Raw genomic sequence first — 19,981 nt, forward strand, 5'->3', positions numbered from 1 at the left:
CTCCACTGGGCCCTTTTGTTACTGCCCACCAATGTTTTTTTTCTGTTTGAGGAAACCTTTTCTGATGTCACGTTGAAACTTCTCGAAAGGCGGAACCATTTGTACTCCGGTGGTTGTTTTCCCTTTTTTTTTTTTTTTTTTTAATCTGACTGCATGTGCATCTGATGTAGCATTGGCCCTTTTTGGAGCCAGGCCAGTCAATTTGTTAAATAAATAACCAACAGCCATGTCCCTGTCTGTGTTCATGTGTGAACATCAGGGTGAAAAGTAGTTTGGTAGTTAGTGTGATCGAATAGTGATGCCGTGTCTGTACATTACAGCTGCAGTTTGTGGAGGGGAATCTTGGTAACAGGAAATACAAATGAGTCAAGCTTTCAACAGTTTGTTGATGTAATGCTGTTGTTATGAACCTCCCATTGTGAAGAATCTCCCTTATCAATCATCCTGTCACCTTTATATGTTCAGGTTGCACGCTCACTCACTGCCAAAACTTACTGGTCGTTCTTCTTTTTATTATGATAGTAGTTGATGGATGACTAATGACGGAATAAAAAAAAATCCTTTTAACCATTGTGTGAAGAGAATAGTGTGTCTTTAAACAAACCTAACTTTATTCATGTCACTTCAAAGAAGCAGCTTAACAGCATGTAGAACTTCAAATGAAGTTTGCATTGCACCTGGGTGAGACATTGGAAGTGTGCTTAAAATCCTAACTACCAGAGGAACAAGCGCGGTTGTGAACATAACTTCTTCCAGTAACTCAGATGATACAATGAAATAAGTTGTGTTTGCTAAAGCTGAGCTTCACTGTATCCAGCTAAGTTTGAAAACAGCTATTATTTTGTAATGAAACTGTGCCACAGCAGCTTCTTCCCCCCTCACATTCAGGATCAGACTCCAGTTTACATATCCACGCCAAACCAATGTTTGGATCTTTGTACTTTATTTACATCCTTTCCCTAGCTGCTGGCATTGCAAAGGTGCTACTTGCTAGGAGGAATGTGGAGGCCCCCCCGGCCAATCAAAGTACGTTCTCATGAATAAAGCAAATGAAATGGCCTGATGGAAGACAAAAGGCAATCTGGGCTATTTGTAAAGATGGATTCAGAAAAGTCTAGTCAACGTTGGGGTGAATAAAATGTTACAGGTTTAAATTAAATTTTAAATAAAAAAAAAAATTAATTAAAGGGCCATAATACAAGCCCTTTGAGAAGGAAGTAAAATGTTCTTGTGCTACCTACGGTTCACAAAATTTCAGTGTCTTTTCATACCAGCTGCTTTAATCATTACAATCATGCTTTGAAGAGATTTTAATGTGTTTAGAGTCAAATGTCTGTATGAAATCGTCGATAGGAATGAAACAAGCAAGAATTAGTCTGCTCTTAAAAAGCAAATGCATTTAAATCCTCCAATTAAATTCTCTTGTGCTGCAACCCAAGGGCACCTTTTAAAAACTTGAACTATTAGTTGGCAACAGTCAATGATGGAGAACTATTGAGCTTGAGTCTCCAACGCTCAAGCTCAGGACAACTTGTATACTTTTTCAATGTGAATGCATCAGTAATCCATTTCCTCAACATCTCAACACAGACTGTATTTAGCTTAATTTGGAATATCTCCAAGGACACAGGACTGTATATCTACTGTATAGATGACAGTAGGCACTACAGAGCCAGGGAGTGTGTATCATCTCTACCTGTTAGTGTTTGCTTGCCAAGTGGAGAGATGAAGAGCCGCTTGCTGGGAGGTCCAGAAAGCCAACTTAATGCCAAGCGCCCCTAGGCTGTGTGCATGCGTTTGTCTTTGTACAAGAATCGAAAGACTTTTGCTAATCTGGCAGGCGTGCACATTCTTCATCTGAGCTGTGTCAACTGCAGCCAATCAACAAAAGCTGGCATTCAGTTGTTAGTGTAGTCCAAGTTGATTCAGCTTCTTACAGATATCAAACCTAACGTCTTCTCTTTCACAAACTTGCATGTGTGTGTAGGAGCTGTGTTTAATGGTAATGCTTAAATGTAGATGTTTGTGTGTGTGTGCATGCGTGTGTGGGTACACACCAACGCTGCTTGTGTGAGCACTGCATTTTGTACAGTGTCCATGTGTTGGTGCTGAGGACATGCTCGTGTTTCAACATAGCTGGCCCAGATAGCAGGAAACTCAATAAGCAAAGTGTGAGGCTGTGGCTCTGATTAGTGCACAGTACCTCCATACAGTAACTCTGGCCTGACAACACTGGACAGGGAAGTTCAGGAAAGCTGCATTCTACTGTAGCATTGCACACTTTGGCACAAATACAGTCGTATTGGATGCATTCACACCAGCCACCTACATTTATGTTCAGGAACAGCTCAGATCAGCTATTTTTATTTAAGATGTTATCACTGTGCTTCCATGCTACATTAGATACTTAGTGTTTGTGCAGTGCTGTACATAGGGATTTATATAAAGGCTTTTGCAGTTCATTCTTCATGGAAGCAGCTCCCTGTTTGTACAGCTCTGTCTAAACCGTCTCCAGTGACTGTTTAATGCCCACAACAACTGTTTTACTTTGTTTAATGCAAGATGACGCTGAGAGAAACAAGACACTGCCGGCAGGCGTGTTTTAGCAGGACAACATCCTGTACAAAAAATTGTTTAAGTTTGCCATTAATGGCAGGGAAACATTTTTATTTTCAATTAGGTCACTGGATTTTTAACCTTAGAATACTATACTGTTATGTTGCTGCTGTCACTACTGCTAAAAGGGCTGTTTGAACAGTTTTTTTTAATTTTCAAACTTGTGTTTATATATTTGTTTCTTTACACGAAGATGATAGAAAATGTTTAAATTTTGTTGAAAAGCTGCTGTATATCCAGGCAAATGGTTTCTAACCAAGACAATGCCAACGTTTTACAAATGTATGAAAAGTAAATGCCCGAGGAGACAGATGAGGGTGACTAGCTGGCCGAGCCCCCAGAAGAGGCTCCAAATGCTGCTTGTGTTCTCTCAGTAGTGTCCTTGACCCTTGTTCAGGTTTGGAAGAGCTCCAGCTGGTCCCCAGAGTGAGCTCTCCCTTCTTTCACATCTGTAGTCACCTTCTGTGCCAAGGCGAGCTGCGCTAGCCTTGCTGACCTTGTATTCATGTTTGTGAACAGATAACTTTGGGATTAGGTTAAATGGAGTGATGGAGCATGTGTTGTGAGCGAATCTATTCAGGTATCCATTGCTTCCTTTATTCATTTATTATGATTTGGTTTTTTAGTGTGTGTGCATGCATGCAGACCCTTATCTAACACAGGGGGATATGCTGACCTGGTCTCTACGCCTTCGCCTGTTGGACTATTTCTCCTTGCTTTGTCCTGCTACAACATATAGCTGTGTGTTTTTAACTAAAATCAATCTTGGCAAGGTTTGCACTTGACATTTTGTCAGTCTATAACTATATTTACATTCATTAGGCATCGCCCAGTTTTTATAAGTGCTGACTTAATTCCATTAATCCCATGCAGTATTCCAACCGGCAGGATTCATGAAAGATAAATAAATTAAGTCCAGCCGTACAAAAACAAATGTGGCCGTAGATTGTTAAAATCAGTTTTCTGTCTTTTAAGCTGCCTGTCTGAGACTTGTGCCTAAAGCAATTAGGGTGAATGGAAATCAGGCTGAGGTGCCCAAATTGATGACAATTAACCAATAAAAGTAAAAACACAGAAACGCTTACTAGTAAACTGGGAAAACATGTTTTGTTATTTTAGTGCACCGCATCTTTGAAATGAACAAAGCTGTAGCTAAAGCCATTATTTATATGCTCTAATGCTATTATTTTTAGATTATTATTATTGTATGCAATTGCACTTTGATGTATGTATCATCATTCCTGAATTTGATTCTTCAGAAATGTATATATTTAAGTATATTTTTGACTTTTTGTGCCAACTGATTTTATTATTATAAATGAACAGCCCTGTATTTCCAGCGCGTAAATAATAAATAATCATTATGCATACTGATAAACACATCCAGTACATTTGACTGCCTCACACAAAAAGGCAAACTCCCATTAAAGCCCACACAGTGTAAAACTGTCAGTCAAAGAATAGAATTTTCTGTTTTCTCTCTGCAGTTATTGCAGTGCCATACTGTAGATCATGTTGGAATGGGGCTATATGTGTTTTAGCGTGTAGGTTTGGGTCCTGTGGTGCTTTTTTTTCATGGAAATGCACAGCTTGCTGTAGCAGCACTGACTCTGAGTCAGAGAGCTGCTTTACTGTAGATTAGAGGAAGGAAGGAAATTAGAGAGAAAGGAGGAGAGGGAGATGCTGGGAGCAGAAAATGGGTCAGACATCTGAGAGCTTGGCATTCCTTTTTCTGCAATGAGTGTCAAGACATTATGCAGTTGCACCTTTTCTCCTCCTTTTCCTTGCTTTCTCTTCCTTATGCATGTTTTTTTTTACTCCCCACTTTCCTTGGCCAAGGAAAAGTGCAAAGAGAGGAGAGTTATTATGCTTGGCATGCCTGCAGAGGACAGGCTTTAATTTGGACACGGCCCAGCCGATCAATCTCCACATTGGATCAGTTACAGCCGTGTGTGTGTGTGTGTGTGTGTGTGCGTGTGTTTCTTACTTAGTGCTTGAGTCAATGTAAGAGCTAAGCTTTTAAACTATGCAAACCAGCAGATTGCTCTAAAAGTAAGGCGCACTGGATTATTCCCATGTGGAAATGACTTATTGTGCACACAGAGCCGTGGAGAAACAATGAATTGGATTAGAGCTAAATGAGCATTAATATAATATGTGCTGCACTTATCTGTAACAAAGTCAAAATAAAGGAAATTGCATTTATTCCCTGTAAGGAACATTCGCTGAAAGCTTGAAATTAAAGTCCTATAGGTAGCACATGACATGTTTCTTGGTAATTTCTTGGTACACAAACTCACAAACAGATGCATACACACACACACTCTGATTTACACTTAAGTAACTCATGGGTAATTTGCATAATATGCAAACAGATGGATGTGATTCAGCGGGTGGTTTGGCAAAGTGTGAGTGAGCCTGCAACATTTCCTGTTTGAGTCCTTTCACTGGCATTGAGAGCACTTAGCCTACTTCTGTTTGAACATCCCAGTTGTTGGTATAAGAAACTGCAGCCAGCCTCACAATTTATTTAGCACTAAACCCTGCACAGCTGGACAAGTCATTTTTACAAAAATGAACTAGTCACTTTGTCGAGAAAATGGTGAAAGAAATCATGTTTGCCCCAGGGGAGAGTGGATCACGAGGTAGTGCACTCAATCACCAGTTGCAGGGTCGGTCATTCAATTCAAAGCTCCTTCTGTCATGTCAAAGTGTCCTTGAGCAAGACACCATAGCCTAGGTTAGCTGCTCCTAGAGAGAATGTGTGTGACGTGTGTGTAAATAGGTGAACCAGCAGTGTGTGGTGCTTTGAAAAGTATTTCAGAAAAGTACAGAATGTTTACCACAGCCCAAGGGGATCATCAGCAACTTTAAATAAAATACACAGAGTGATCATCTAGATATAACTTTATTAGTATAACGTTAATATATCTTAGTAGAAATAAGCATGGATGTGTTTCAAAGAGTACCTAAAATAAAAAACGGTATTTTCAAATGCACACAGTGTTTTATCTAAACTTAGTAGACATAACAGGAACAATACTTTTTAAAACTGTACATTAATTAAATTCAAATAATTTGAATTATGATGATTAGACAAATGAGATACATGCGTCTTTTTCTTTTCTTTCTTTATCTTTAAACGGAGCCGTGGTTCACCCGGATTCCAGCCTTGATGCAAGCTAGACCAAACACATCCTAACTCAAAATACTTTGGTACTTTGGTATGTTACAAAAATTATTGCATTTCCCCTAATATTATACTGCTTTAAGTCAGTGCTCCATGTGTAACAGATGAAGTTCCACTCTAAGAGGATCTACATTCATTTCTAGTAGTAACAGCACCAACAGTAACTACCTGGACAAAATCACTATGCATAGTCAGTTTAAAGCAATAATGAACACACACTTTAACATCTCAAAGCTGCTTCTCACCTGAATAGCTCAGTACTTCCTGTTCTCAATGACCCTCCATGTTTACCGTCATCATTCCTCAACTGTATGTTTGCTGGAATATTGTTGTTAAACTATTTAGTGTCACATGACAGTAGTCATAACCTGTAGCTTTTGGTTGGGTTTTCCTTCAGGCCCTTTTTAGGCAGAAATTAGGCAGTAATCTTATGTCAAACACCTTAAATACACAACAAACAGCACAACAAGTATTTAGGCTGAAAATGGGCTCCGTCTGACTCAAAAATAAGGAAAGACTAAATCTGGCCAGACATTTAATGACTGCCTTTGCTGCCCCACATGTTCAAATACTTGTCCTACAGGCATGTTTCTGTCTACACGTTACCTCTTGGCTGAAGAAGGCAGGACCTATAGTGCAGGAAATAGAAAAGGAATTTTGAGGAAGTAAGAGTTGCACTGTCTGCGTCCTCACTATAGGTTTTTCTTTATTGAAAAAACCTATATTGTACTTATACTCATCCACATTACCACAAAAGGAATTTTCTTTTAAAAATTAAACGTATCATAGACTTACTAAAAGGCTGAATCTAAAAAAATGTGTTAAGTGCTAGAATACTTGAGTTCAGTGCAAACTACTGAAATCACATGAGCTGCACAGCTTCTATCTACCGACTTTGATTTGAGAGCAGGTAGCAGTTAACAAAAGGTGATACCAAAAGGCCAGCAGTTCCGTTTCATGTTTCTTTTGATAATGCCGTCAACAGCTCAGTCATGTTTATGTGCAGCCAAGAAGAATTATGTCATAATCTTGTGCAAGATAGGAGTGGCCGAAACACGTGTGAACGTGAGAATGTTGTAGTGCTTCTGGGCTGAATGACATCAGATAATAATACAAACTGAACATAGTTATCTACTATGCCAGGCACAAATGATTATTACTTAATGTCGTCACTGGGTGTATTTTTTTATTTTTTTTTATTTTGTGTGTGTGTGTGTCATTGGGTGATAAAAGGAACAGACACCAGATACAGATAGATACACATATACAGATCCATTTCTTATAATTATGCAGCATTTCAAGGCCAATTCATTATAATTACATTCCAATGTCCATTTGTTCTTTGCTTCTTTGTCCACTTAAATTACATAAAGCCTTTTTTTTAAAAACATTGTTCACACAACAAAGTGATACACTGTATAAGCAACATTCCCCTTTTTGAGTATACGTACATACCACTGGCATCTAATGTTGAACGGTATTTTGGACTAAGTGAACATTGCCTAAGGCTGGCGACACACCTGAAGACTAATGGACAGTTCACACATAAAAACTGTTTCCACCAACTATCACAGATTTCTAGTCTCTTGACAGTCTGGAAGTGGCACACCCCTGATGACTGAGTAAACTGGGGGCATCACACTTAACGACTGGAAATTCTTCACTTGAAATCCTCCGAGAATGGGAATTTCCACATGTTCTTGTGCCAAAACAAATATGGCAGCAAACAGGAACTTTGACTAAAAGAAGAAAACATAGAAAAAGGTCCAAAATCACAGATGTAAAATGGTGAATATCTGGTCTACAGAGGGAAATGAAGCTAAAATAACATAAAACAATGCTATGTTCAGGTAAAGCTGTAGTTACCATAGGTCTGCCTGTGTAGTGATGTCATCAGTCGCCGATACTGGTTGGAAATAGTCGTTATGAGAACGAGTGGCATAGACTGGGTGTTAAGACTTAAAGCTGGAATCTTTAGGCGGCACACATTTAATGACCGTCTCTGCCGACTGTCCACACCGACCGAGCCAGAGTCGCACTGACCAGGACCATCTAAGTCCGACCACTCATCACGACAAAAAAAATGTTTGATTATAAATTAATTTAAAAATTAATTCATAATTGGCAGTATGTTCTTTGTGCCGACCTTAAGCCTGCTGCATCATGAAAGAATTACCTTACATTGAACCAGAGGTAGTTACATGGGTGGTTGGGGAAAAAAGTTTTTATTGTGGAGGAGGCCACTGTATTTCATAAAATCTTGGGTTTTTAATTAAGGCTCTGCTAAAATAGCATTGTTAGATGCATTTATTTATTTATTTATTTATTTTTGGTTCCATTAACCACCAATTTTTCTTACAATGGGCCTGCCCCTCTGTATAAACACTTTACTGTAGCTCCTGTTTCCTTAAGGTCTCTCCTCACCCTCTGTTCCGATTGGCCAGCTTGTGGAAGCCTGCTCATGGGCCAAGCAGAATGGTGAGCCCCGGATGTAATATGAGACAGAGCAACCGTGGCCATGTGTGTTGGAAATGTGCAGAGCCAAATGAAGGCTCTTTTACGGATGGCGGCCTTCATACCTAGTACTGTCAAAACAGGCGCCACCTACACTTTGTACTGTACCTGAACACCTCCTACTATGGACAAACATGGCACCAAAGCTGCTTCTGTTGCTCCGACGTGCTGCTCCGTCTTTGTACACACAGTGTTGGTGACTGTTCATTTATGAATATGTTGTGTTCATGTTAATGTGTGTAAACAGTAGTCCTCTATCCCTGGGCAAGACACTGAAACCAAATAGTGTGTGGTGGGTCAGGTGACGGCCGCCGTGTGTGTCTTTGTGTGTAAATAAGTGAACACACAGATAAGGTAGAAGAGCACTGTATAAGTGCAGACAATTTAGTCTCTCAAATAAACAGTTTCACATAGTCGCAAGACAATTTCTTATCACCCCCCCCGATATTTATTGAGGTATGACTATAAGTATTCACATTTGCTTCCAGGAATCTGACATTTTAAGTTGAACTATAAGTGATTATAATATTCAACTTGGCCAAGCTGTTGGGTTAATAAACCCTGAAGCCCTTATTTTATGACCGTAGCACCACAGGTGTAAATGAGATGATAATAGGAATACCTGCAGTGCATTCCTGAACAGACTCCGTGTCCTCATGGGCTTTTTAAACCCTAGCAAGGGTCATATTTTGAACTCTCTTTGATTCGTCTGGTCAGCGTAATCCTTAAGTTAGACACTTCATTTAGCTAAAGGATTAGACTTCTAATCCTTTTAGTGGTAAGCTGGTCACATGAAAATCTAACATCAATTTGCATAGACAGGAAAACCTTGCACCTTCTTTGTGGGTTTTCCTGTCTTGAACTCTGAGGCTCCTCCCTTGTCACTTGCATGTCACTTGTCAATGCATGTATGCATCAGTGGCCATGTGGATTTCCTTGTGCTGATGCTGGTGGCTGTGTGTAGGCTTTGGCTAGGTTTGTCTTGAAGAATCATTCTGTGTGCTTTTTCACACTGTGTTGCACCTTGTGGATGCTTTTCTTTTGGTTAGAAGGATGTGTACTCATCATGGATCATCTATTGTGATTCCAGAGACCTGTGTTGGGATGAAAGCTGGAATTAAGTGTAAACTGAATTGATGAAAACTGACGCCCCAGGTAAGAAAAGTTTTTTTTTGTTTTTTAAGCTTCGTCCACACTTCTGGTTTGCTGTCAGGTCACTTTGTTCCTGTTTTCACACTTATCTGTAACGTACATCAAGTAGCTCTGCACTTCATGTGGATGAAAAAGTAGTAAATGCACACTGAGGGATTGGTTGGTTGAAGCTTCAACTTCCTTCTTTACTCACGTTGCAAAAGTCAGCATTATTCTGAGAAAATTCTGAAAAGCATTATTTTGGTGCATTATAAAATGCTGTGCCTCACTGATGATCCTTTTCATATTGCATTTTCATGCTTTGTCCAAGCACTGTGCATTGGCAGATGTGCAGCAGCAGAGAGCAGTTACAGGTGGAGCAGGATTGTTTCTTTTCGAAACCTTTATTGATTTCAACATTTTATAGACTTCCCCATATAATTCTCTATTACTGTGGCTTTGAAAGCTTAGTTTAGATTTGAATTGACCTTTTGTTGGTTGAGAAGTCGGAAATAATACAGGTTAGAGTGGAACCTCTAAAGATGTTGACACACTGTTTACAAGCTGAGATGAAGATGAACAGCATACATACAGCTGTAGTAACACTGTAATAGCAAGTGTAGAGTGCTGGCTGTTGCACACCGTGGTTTTATGAGCTTGTTCCAAATGCTTCAAGTACACTAATCGCTGAATTATTCATGTACAAAAGTTGAAACTGTGCTGCTTTTATTGAGATCATTTTAACAATTTTTAGACTCACTGGTCTGTCTTGTGAAGTTGAACATGATTCTCTTCCTGTGAGAGAAAATCTACCTGGGTTTCTTCAGAGATAGTCTTCTAGCTAATTTTTATAACCTACATACAAGTTTTCTTGTCGGCTTCAACCTTTCCTCCCTACAGAAGGTTAGATAAACAAAAATTTGTTTGATGCTGAGGTCCACAGGAAGTGTTTGTGACATTTGCAAGCTGTGTGTATTGGCTATAGCTGTTCTCTGTGCAGACAAGAATCTTCTTCTGAAATACATTTCCTACCTTAAAGCATTGGCGATATTTAGCCACAAACCTTAATGCAGTTTTAGTACTGTGGTGTGCAGGAAAATGTACCACTGGCAAATAGCCTAGTTTTTGTAAGCAGCCAATATATGAATAAAAACTCCGGGGTGACAAAATTAAGAGGGATTAGAGGTGAACATGGGCACCGCACAGACACACACACATCCCGCCCTTGTACTGCTTTGGTGACGGAGAGAATGAGCTGAGCCACTCCCTGCCCATCTGTCATGCCCATCTGGGAATCACTTTCCCGCTCTGGCACACGCATAAAAACACAGACCATTACTCACACACCTGGGCGTACACTAACACATGTAAATACAAACATGCATGTATGTAGTCAAATATGATATATGTGCAAACAGAAATACAGATGCACACTGTGAAGATATTTATCTTGCACTAGAAACCCGTGAAGCAAGATAGGCAAACTGAGTGGGCCTGGAGCCAGTGGTTGAATTACTTGTGTTCTCCAACTGTTTGACTCAAGCACCTGCCTGGGTAATCCCAGCGCACACTTTTGGACAGCTCTCATGCGAAACCTGAGTTTCAATTTGAGTGAATTGAATTTTCTCAACTGGCCATTCAAGCCCTGCCTGGCTCTAACCGGCAGAAGTGAAGCTTTATGATTGTTAATGCTGCGCAGAAGAGACGCGGTGACATTTAAACTGAGACCATTACACTCAGCCTGATGTGCGTGCGAGCTTTGACCATATTAATGCTGCCCCTCTTCTATTTGTGACATTTGAATAAGAATTCTTTTTGTGTGTTTGTTTTGGTAATCAATAAAGTAACTTAATAACCTACCTTGCGGTCTCTGGGATGTTTAGACAGAATAGAGCATTGGCAATTTGGTTTTAAGATGCTAGGGATTTATTTAGAAAGACAATTACCAAGCATCCTGCTAAATGACATTTCCAAGAACCGAGGAAACAATAACTGGTTAATGACGCTGGCTCATACAAGTTTGAACTACTTTGTCTTTATATGACGTAACTTCTGTGGTTGACTTGATGACTTCAGAGTACATCATGGTTCTGCAACATATTGGGGAATTTTGTTTTCCGCAAGTGCTCTCAGCTCACCAGGACATGGTTTTATTGTAGTGCAGGGTAAACAAGGTGCTGTAATGTAAAGTTGCAGCATTGTAGAGAAAGAGTGGGTGGTATTATGAAACCGTGTGGTTTCTTGGACAGCTTTCTCATTCACTGAAAGGAAGTGGTTTTTGCCTCCTCTTAGTAACGCTCAAAATGTTCCTCTTTTGTAGCGCTCTGTTGATACTCTGTAATTTCATTCATTTTTATGTGCCCATATCAACATCTGTATTAAAGATGGTCTCCGTTTGGGGTCAGCGTGAAGGCTTTAGCGGAAAAGTGCAAACCGCAGTTGGCAGAGAGTAGAGAGTGTTTGTGGCGTAATGTTAGGTAGTGATTGCCTCTCAAAGCCTTTTTTTTTTTTTCATTTTCTTTCTTTCTTTCTTTTTTTTTTTTTTTTTAAAACTAGAGGTGATTTGTGGTGCATAGTGCAAAGTTAAAGCTCGAGTCTAAATTATGTTTGAAACTGCTTATAGTTTTTTTATACTTCCAGAACCTGTGGCATTTGTTTGCCTTGATGCAGGATTTTAGGTGATTGCAACAAATTGAATTAAGAACGCTAAGAAAGGTAAATGTGAGCTTTTCTACACTGGAGAGATGGCACAGAACTCATTAGCATGATGTAGTAGCGACATATGACAACACATCTCAGCAAAATGTAATTATGCTGTGCTTCTTGATAAAATTGTTCGGTTTTTTTAGGTTGATTTCAGCAGCTGCACTGGAACTCGTTTCATTGCTTTTAGGTTTTCTCAGCACATACAGTATTAAGTATCCTTGCAAAAGTATTCCCCATAAAAGTGTGTATTTTGATATGTTGCGAGTTGTCTTCTTACCGTTTGCTGGAGCATTGCTACATTTCTCGGCAGAAGATCTGTTGCCTTGTGTAATAATTGTTAGCTACAGCCATAAATGTGTACTGCTTTCTTTACAGATAACAATAGTATCTTATCATACTTAAAGTACAGTTATTAGAAAAAAGAAATCAATCTTCAATGATGTATTCAAGTATTGTTCTAATATTAAGACATGTTATATACTTTATTACGATCAAGTTCAAGTAAAATTAAGGCTATTGAAAAATGTGTATCCATTGAAATACTTATAAATACATATTAGTTTTGCTTCCCTTTTTTTGCTGGAAATAGTACTCAAAGAATGTGGTTCATATTGGCATGATAGAGTCCCACAGTTGCTGCAGAGAATGCTACACATTCATGATGCAAATCTCCCATTCCTCCACATCCCAAAGGTTCTCCATTGGATTAAGATCTGGTGTCATTGTCATGTTCAAGAAAGCAGATCATTTTATCTTTGTGACATGGCTCGTTATTCTGCATGAAGGATAAGGAGCCATGTCACAAAGCTAAAATGATCTGGCTTCTTGAACATGCCAATGTGGTGGAATGGGAGATTTGCATCATTAATGTGTCGCTGAGAACTCAGCAGCAACTGTGGGATGCTGTCATGCCAATATGAACCATAAAGGGATAAACATGGCTGTGGCATTTAAACGCTGGTCACTTGATAATAAAGGGCCCAAAGTGTGCTAACAAATATCCCCCACACCAATACACCACCAGCCTGATTTGTTGATACGAGGCAGGATGTGTTCATGCTTTCACGTTGTTTACTCCAAATTCTGACTCTACCATCTAACTGTCTCAGCAGAAATCCAGGCTCTCTCAGATTGGGAGGTAGTGATATCAGCCATCACAATCTGTGGGGGTTTAGTCAAAAGCTGCACACGGTACCTTTACGTTGGTGTAAAAGACTTCAAGAAAACCATAAGAACTTCATGTGTGAATCTCGATACACAAGAAAAATACAAAGCCGTGTTCCCTTTTAGGGAAGTCATTCAGTTAAATTCAGTTACAATCTTTAGCAGTGTGAAGTACAGGCTGTACAGATTTATTGCCTGTTTACATAGCGGTCTGTCTTCTATGAATGCCTGTTATTCATGCTGTCAAAGGATTTCAGGCCAAGATATATTGTGATGAAAGGTGAAATTGTGTTGGGTTTTTTTATTATAAAAAAGTAATTATTGCAATTTTTCTGTTTAAGTAAATAAACCCATTTGGCCTCTTCTTGGTACCTTGTGATCACAGCTTAGACTGATGGTTACATACCTGCATATGACTGATGTTCTTTTTCAGAGCTCCTCTCTGACAGCCAATTGTATATCAATGTTTGTAACAATGAATGACTTCTCTTTGTAAAACAGACTGGGTAGTGTGTTATAAGCTCACTGGTTTTACTACAAGTAATTGCATTGCATTTGTATTTACAGCCGTACTGTCAATAAAAGTAGGAACGTTATCATTTCAGGTCTGTTTGTGTAAAGCGTTGCAATACATGCTAAAATGTTGGTCACATTTGCTTTTCACTTTAGGGTGGAAGGGTGGATGGTAAGTGGGGGTGATCAGCACCACTATCAGAAATAGCATCAACTACTTGGACTCAAAACTAAATCGATTTTGCTGGTCCAAGGCCAAGGTCACTGTGAACTCAACGTTCATCCTATTTTTGCGAACATAATATCACAGGAAGACCTTGAGGGCATTACTTTAAATTTGGCACAATTATCTGCTTGTACTCGTGGATGAACTGATGAGAATCACTCTATACAGACATTCATGTACAAGACAACTTAACTGGTTTACGGAGGAACACATTCAACCATAAGGCTGTAATTATAGTTTTTAAATAAAGTCCTGTAACAGGAGGCGGGGGCCAGAACAGGAAGAGAAAGTTTTCTAAGTTTCGAAAAAAAAATCGGGAACTTGCAATGATAGAAATTTGGTTTTGAACTGCACGGTGAAGTAAAGTTAAAAAAAAAAGAGGAAAGAGTTGAAGTTGAGAAGATCCTCTGGGAGCTGTCTTGTTCCTCATATATGCTCAGCTACTCTCAAACTGCGTCTTTTAATACAGTGTGTCAGACTCCCATGGCGCACCTTGCAGGACTGGAGGTGAGTGTATAGAAGAAGCTAGATGGTGAATTCACCCAGTAGGTAGGAGACACCACTTCAGAGAAGTAAAGAGATAAAGTGAGGAGACAGGGTTTAAATGTGTAAAGCAAACGCAAAATGTTTATGTAGGTAAAAAATGGGGCGCAGATTTTGATGACTTGCATCCTCCAATTCCTTACTGCCCAAGTCCTTGCAAAATCCGAACTCCTGAAATTCCTTCACTACATGATGTTGTGTAGTCATTTTCGAGTATGTGGTTGCTTACGGGAACACAACTGCTTGCTCATAAAGAATCTGAAGGAGTTCGTTGGAACAAGTTCACCTACACTCTGTATGGACTCACTTATAGAAACGCCTCACTAAAGACACGGAATGAGGAAAAGCAGGTGTGTAGGGGACATGCCGCTCGTGTTCTGCATGTGTGTTAACGACATTCACCTTCACTTTCTTTAGTTCCCAAAATGTACATTTGGTCGACCATTTACTGCGCCTTCAATGACGAGCAGTTTCATAGCTCATCCATGCTCAGTGCAGGTGAGCACTGTGAAAGCGCTGTCTACGCTTGCGCACATCCTGCAATGTGAATAATGCGGATGCACACGTCGCAGTGACAATGCATAAATAACGCATGGCACAGCCCTGATCATAACTGCATATTTCTTCTTGTTGTGTAGGTCCTGTTTAACTAAAGTGCCACCTTTTTACATTACAGCATGTTTTGTACCATCGTCCTCACATTGTGTGCCCCCTACTCCTACTTAATCTTTCCCCAAGCCACTGTCAGATGAGACACAGCACAGGTGCAACAGGGAGTGAAAGGTCCTTCTCAAACCCCCACTACATTATGGCTCAATGTCTGCTGGTTCACAAGTTCAGAGTTGATCTTGTTTGGTGGGAAAGTGGCCACTCTTGTTCTCTGTATGTGTCTCCTGTTGTAGGGCCTATTAGTTTTCTAGTAATCTCAACGGTGAGATGTGGGCGTGACGAATTGGTGTGCATTTCAAAGCATTTTTCTGCATCGGAAAGGTTGTCTTTGGGGTCATGGGTGCCTCTCTGAGCTTCAAAACAATACAGAGTATAAGTGCATTCAGCATGTTTGGAACATCCAAATAGTTGTAAACAGGGCTACAAGGCCCTGGATACAGTGAACATTTCTATAATCAGAACCAGACCACTATTCCTAGAGGGCAAAGAAAAAGTAAAGAAGAAAAGGACAAGGCACAGCAAAATCCATCCAAGAGTTTCCCTTTTGTCAGAAGGAGATGTCCTGAGCGTGGTGGGCAGTATTGACCAGGTTAGCTGAAGGTATTCCAGACCTTTTCGTTGTGTGGCCACAAATATTCCAGTGTTTCCTGCTTTTTCCTACTGCTTTGCCACACAGCTCAATTGAACTTTGGAGGATCCAATAAGGACTGAGAAGAGGGGAGAGTATTAAAGGCCTGGGGTTAGGAATGCTGGCTCCCTTCATACATTGGACACTCTTTTTAGCTCTCCATGTGCTCTGAACTGCTAGCTCGACTTCAGTCTGGTTTGAGTTTTACACAGGCATGTGGAAGGATTTTGGGAGGTTTTGATCTTTCTACATACACACTATTAAAGACAGACGAGGGGAGAAACAAGTTATATCACAAACATTGCAGACGTAAAGATGTTCACTGAAAGCACTTCTTCAATGCACGTAGTTGAATGCAGCCTCAAACATGCAACGTGCATTTTGATGTCTTCTTATTCTCATTGTGGTAGGTGGATGGGCACAGGAAGGCAATGGTCTAACCCTTTGAACTGCATTTGTATGAGTTCCAAATCCGTGAATTCTGTTCCGCACCTTCTCATTGACAATGTCTTTCTAGAAGTTGATGGACTGATTTAAAGCCATACTGGGACATTTTCACCACTGTGGACAGAGAGGTCGAGGTGACTTTATAGACGTAATAAAAGGACATGAAATTCACACCTAGTTTGATTTTAAAATGATGGTCGGCATTAATTGGGCCTAGGCTTTAATCTTTAGTCGCCATAAGTGATTATTATTAATATCTCATCAATAAAGAGGCCAAGCATACTGTACTGCTTATACTATCGTACATATTTGTCAGAAATAACTGAAGAGGCCGCACCTTTCCACTTGATTCATTTTCTCCTTTCATGGTGTACCTCCTCATATTTGCACCAATCTTTAATGTTGCTATGTTTTTTTTTTTTTTTTTTTTCATCTGATCATTGCTTGTTGTGACTCTATGCTGCCACCAGCTCAGGTGTTATCTCTATTACAAAATTGTCCATGTGCGTTTTGGGGAAGGACCTTGTTTATGAAACCTCAGCCAAGTCTGTCAAGGTTAGTAAGCTGAAATTGTGCCAGTGTGGTTTGACACACCTCCAGTGTGTGGGTGTCTGTGTGTTGATGTGTGTGCAGCTACTGTGCAGTAATTGGCTGTTTGTCAAAAAGGACTGCAAGACACTTCTCTCCCCGTATATTTGAAGAATTTCTTGCTGTTTATTTTAATTTAATATAAATAAATTTATTTAAACAAGATTAAAAAAAACACTGCGAGCAAAGTTCTCTTTGTTGAGGCCGTTCTCCCCAAGATAGGCAGCAATCACAAGTTGACACAACAACGACAATTAACCAACACATAGTTTAGAATCAAGCTTAAGCCTTTGAAGAAAATAAGAAACAGACTTTGAAAGCAAACGAACACAGCATGCACAAGTGGTAAGAGAACCATTTACCAAAGGGTTCCGAAGGGTCTCATACTCACTCAGCAGTATCAGGTTTGTGCTCAATGTCCTCCTGCAAGCTGTACAATGTAACTGCAGGTTTTTCTTTTTTCCTTTTTACCCTAACATAGATCAGACTGCGGAAATGGACAACAAATAATAATCCTTAGGTACGACATTTACATAGGGATGGATGAAGGAATGCCTTTGATGCCTTTAAATATAAAATATTCATACAGTATATTGCAAATACATAATACAAAATTAAATACAGGAAGAAAAGTAGCAAGAACCAGTCTTTTCCTCACTTCCAGAGAAAATTCAGATTTATGTCTATAATAAAACCCCAGCTTTTTGAGGTTTTCTGCTTGCTGTTTAAAGGTAAGACGCTCGTCAGTCATTTGCATTCTTGAACAATGTGCAGTCCATTGAAATGACTGGATTTACAATCGGTTTAAAAGTGCTTTAGAATAACATGCGTTTTATTTGAGGCTCTGTATACTGTATTCTCAGTGTGCTTAGAAAATGTGGTCTCAGCCTTCACCTTTGAACTCTGTGCACTGCCTCGGCCTCAGCAGGCTGTTGAGGTCAATTTCCAGGTTTGAGAGTTCCCTCTTTCCTTAATCGCCTTATCGATTCACTTGCCATTGACTAGAATACTGTGCAAATTACTCTCAACACAGAGGAAATTTAAATTCTAGAGTTAAATCCCACTACTGATTTCTGAGCTGCTGTTTGACAGCCCCTGTGGTGATTGTACTGACAAATTGAGATTTTTCTGATTAACAACTTAGCGTTTTAAAAACGGTTAGTAGTACAGGACAGCATGGTTCTGAAGTGGTTGGCCAGTTCACAGCGAGAAGGTCCCAGGTTCAAATCTAGCTGCTGTTGTGTGTTAAATATTTTTGCCACTGTGATATAATCTAATTTAATAATAATTCAATAATCTGTAATTGTGGTTAATCAGCTTGCTAGTTCATAAGACAAAAATACTGTAAAAAAAAAAGGTTGGTCATAGGCCCTAGAGACAAAGATGATAAAATTCAAATGACTTTAATTACCAAAGTCACTCTTCACTTTCGTAGAATGAAACCAGTCAGGAGCAGTCAGGAGTGCGTTACAGTAGGCCACCTTACAAGAAATGAAAGAAGAGAACAAAAAGATGTCCTAGACGAAAAGTTTATTAAATGCCTATTGCCGCCACATTTGTTTTGGCACAAGAACACACAAGAATATATGTTCTTGCTGGATTTGAGGATTTGTCCACCTAAGAACCTTCAGTTGTCTGGTGTTCTTCTTTGATACCATCAGGCTACAAAATCTGTGACAGATGGTGAAAACTGTTTAAATGCTAACTGTCCCACTCTCCAAATGTCCTAGTCTTCACTACTGTTTGAACCAGCACTGTCTGCCGGTGTTTCTCATTTGCTTAACTGCAGTGAATTGTTGTACATTTTACTGGCTGGCAAATCATACTACGAGCACAACAGTTAACTACTAGGTATCAGCAAGTACTCAAACATAAGTACTTGTTCTCTGTCTGGTTAAGTGATATTAGGACAAATGCTTAGATATTAAGAATCTCAATTTTTATTGCCAGAAAGAATACATTAATTCCTATCATTTAGTTAAAAGAAGTTGTGTTACATCCAGCTATTTAATTTCTCTAGGCTACGTAGATTTTGTAATGTATATATCCATGATGATGACCCCAAAGACTTAATGAATTTGAAAAAAAGGGGAAGCATGTACAAGTTAAATAGCAAGGACCTTAGAATTCTCTTAGAAAGCTCTAGCAATGTTTTAGTATTCATAAACTGGAACAATGAAAACATATTTGATGAGAATTATTTCAGAAATTGACTTAGCTGTCCAACAGTTATTGAGTAGTTCCCCCTTAATGCTGTATTCGAGCCTTCCTGTTCTTTTTAAACCCAGTCTATATATTCACTGTAAATGTGTTAGTCCTTATGTAGTTTCACTGCGTTTGGCCTAATGTGTTGCTTGTTTAACCTTATGTCTTTCTCATAGCGTGGATGTATACTGAAATGTTGCTGAATAAATATGTTTATGCTGTATATGTGTGCATCTTTGCATGTACATACAGCAGTGGGAGACCTCTGCTGAGACATGCCTGAGGATGTGGCCAGGAGAGGCCTGTTCATACTGTACAAAGCTGCGCTGCTGCAGTAATGGTGCTATAAATAGAAGGTGCTGTTATAGAGGAAGAGGAAAAAAAGAAAAAAGGGGGATTCTGTGTGAAAGAGTCCCCAAGATGCTTCTTGTTTGGACACTTAGCCAGTGGGTGAAAGCATCACTGCAAGTTCCTACTTAATCAGCACTGAGGTGCACAAGAGCTTCCAGCTAAATCTGAATTAAAAGGTGCAACTTTCTCAGTTTTCGTTTTAATTTATGCTTTTATATTAAGGGGTTAGCTTTTGGTTTTTGGGAGATGATATATTTACGAGTTTCATTACGGAAGTACCATGCAGTAATATACGTCCTGCATCCCAGACTGCAACCACATCTGACACCATCGGAAATTTGCTTTACAGTTGTCTAACTTCACACATACTTGATGTGCGCATAAAAATACATAAACCTGAGAAACCTGAAAGAATTTAGATCTAAAATTACTTGGTTGTTACATTTTGTGAAGAACAGCTTTCATGAGAATGGGTCTGTTTAACTTTTCA

At 39.5% G+C, this 19,981-nt stretch overlaps 1 protein-coding gene across 4 annotated transcripts in view; it reads left to right on the forward strand.

Annotated features, from left to right (window-relative positions):
* thrab (thyroid hormone receptor alpha b) overlaps window positions 1–19,981 on the forward strand; it is a 121,564-nt gene that overhangs the window by 7,931 nt on the left and 93,652 nt on the right. For 2 of the 4 annotated variants that reach the window (XM_067487242.1, XM_067487244.1), the window contains exon 2: window positions 9,411–9,475. The exons of the other annotated variants lie outside the window; for them this stretch is intronic. The gene's annotated coding sequence lies outside the window, so the exon portion shown is untranslated. The remainder of the gene's footprint in view (window positions 1–9,410; window positions 9,476–19,981) is intronic. 4 annotated transcript variants of the gene reach the window in all.

This window comes from Channa argus, chromosome 20, assembly GCF_033026475.1.
Source record: "Channa argus isolate prfri chromosome 20, Channa argus male v1.0, whole genome shotgun sequence".
Classification (NCBI taxonomy): Eukaryota; Metazoa; Chordata; class Actinopteri; order Anabantiformes; family Channidae; genus Channa; species Channa argus.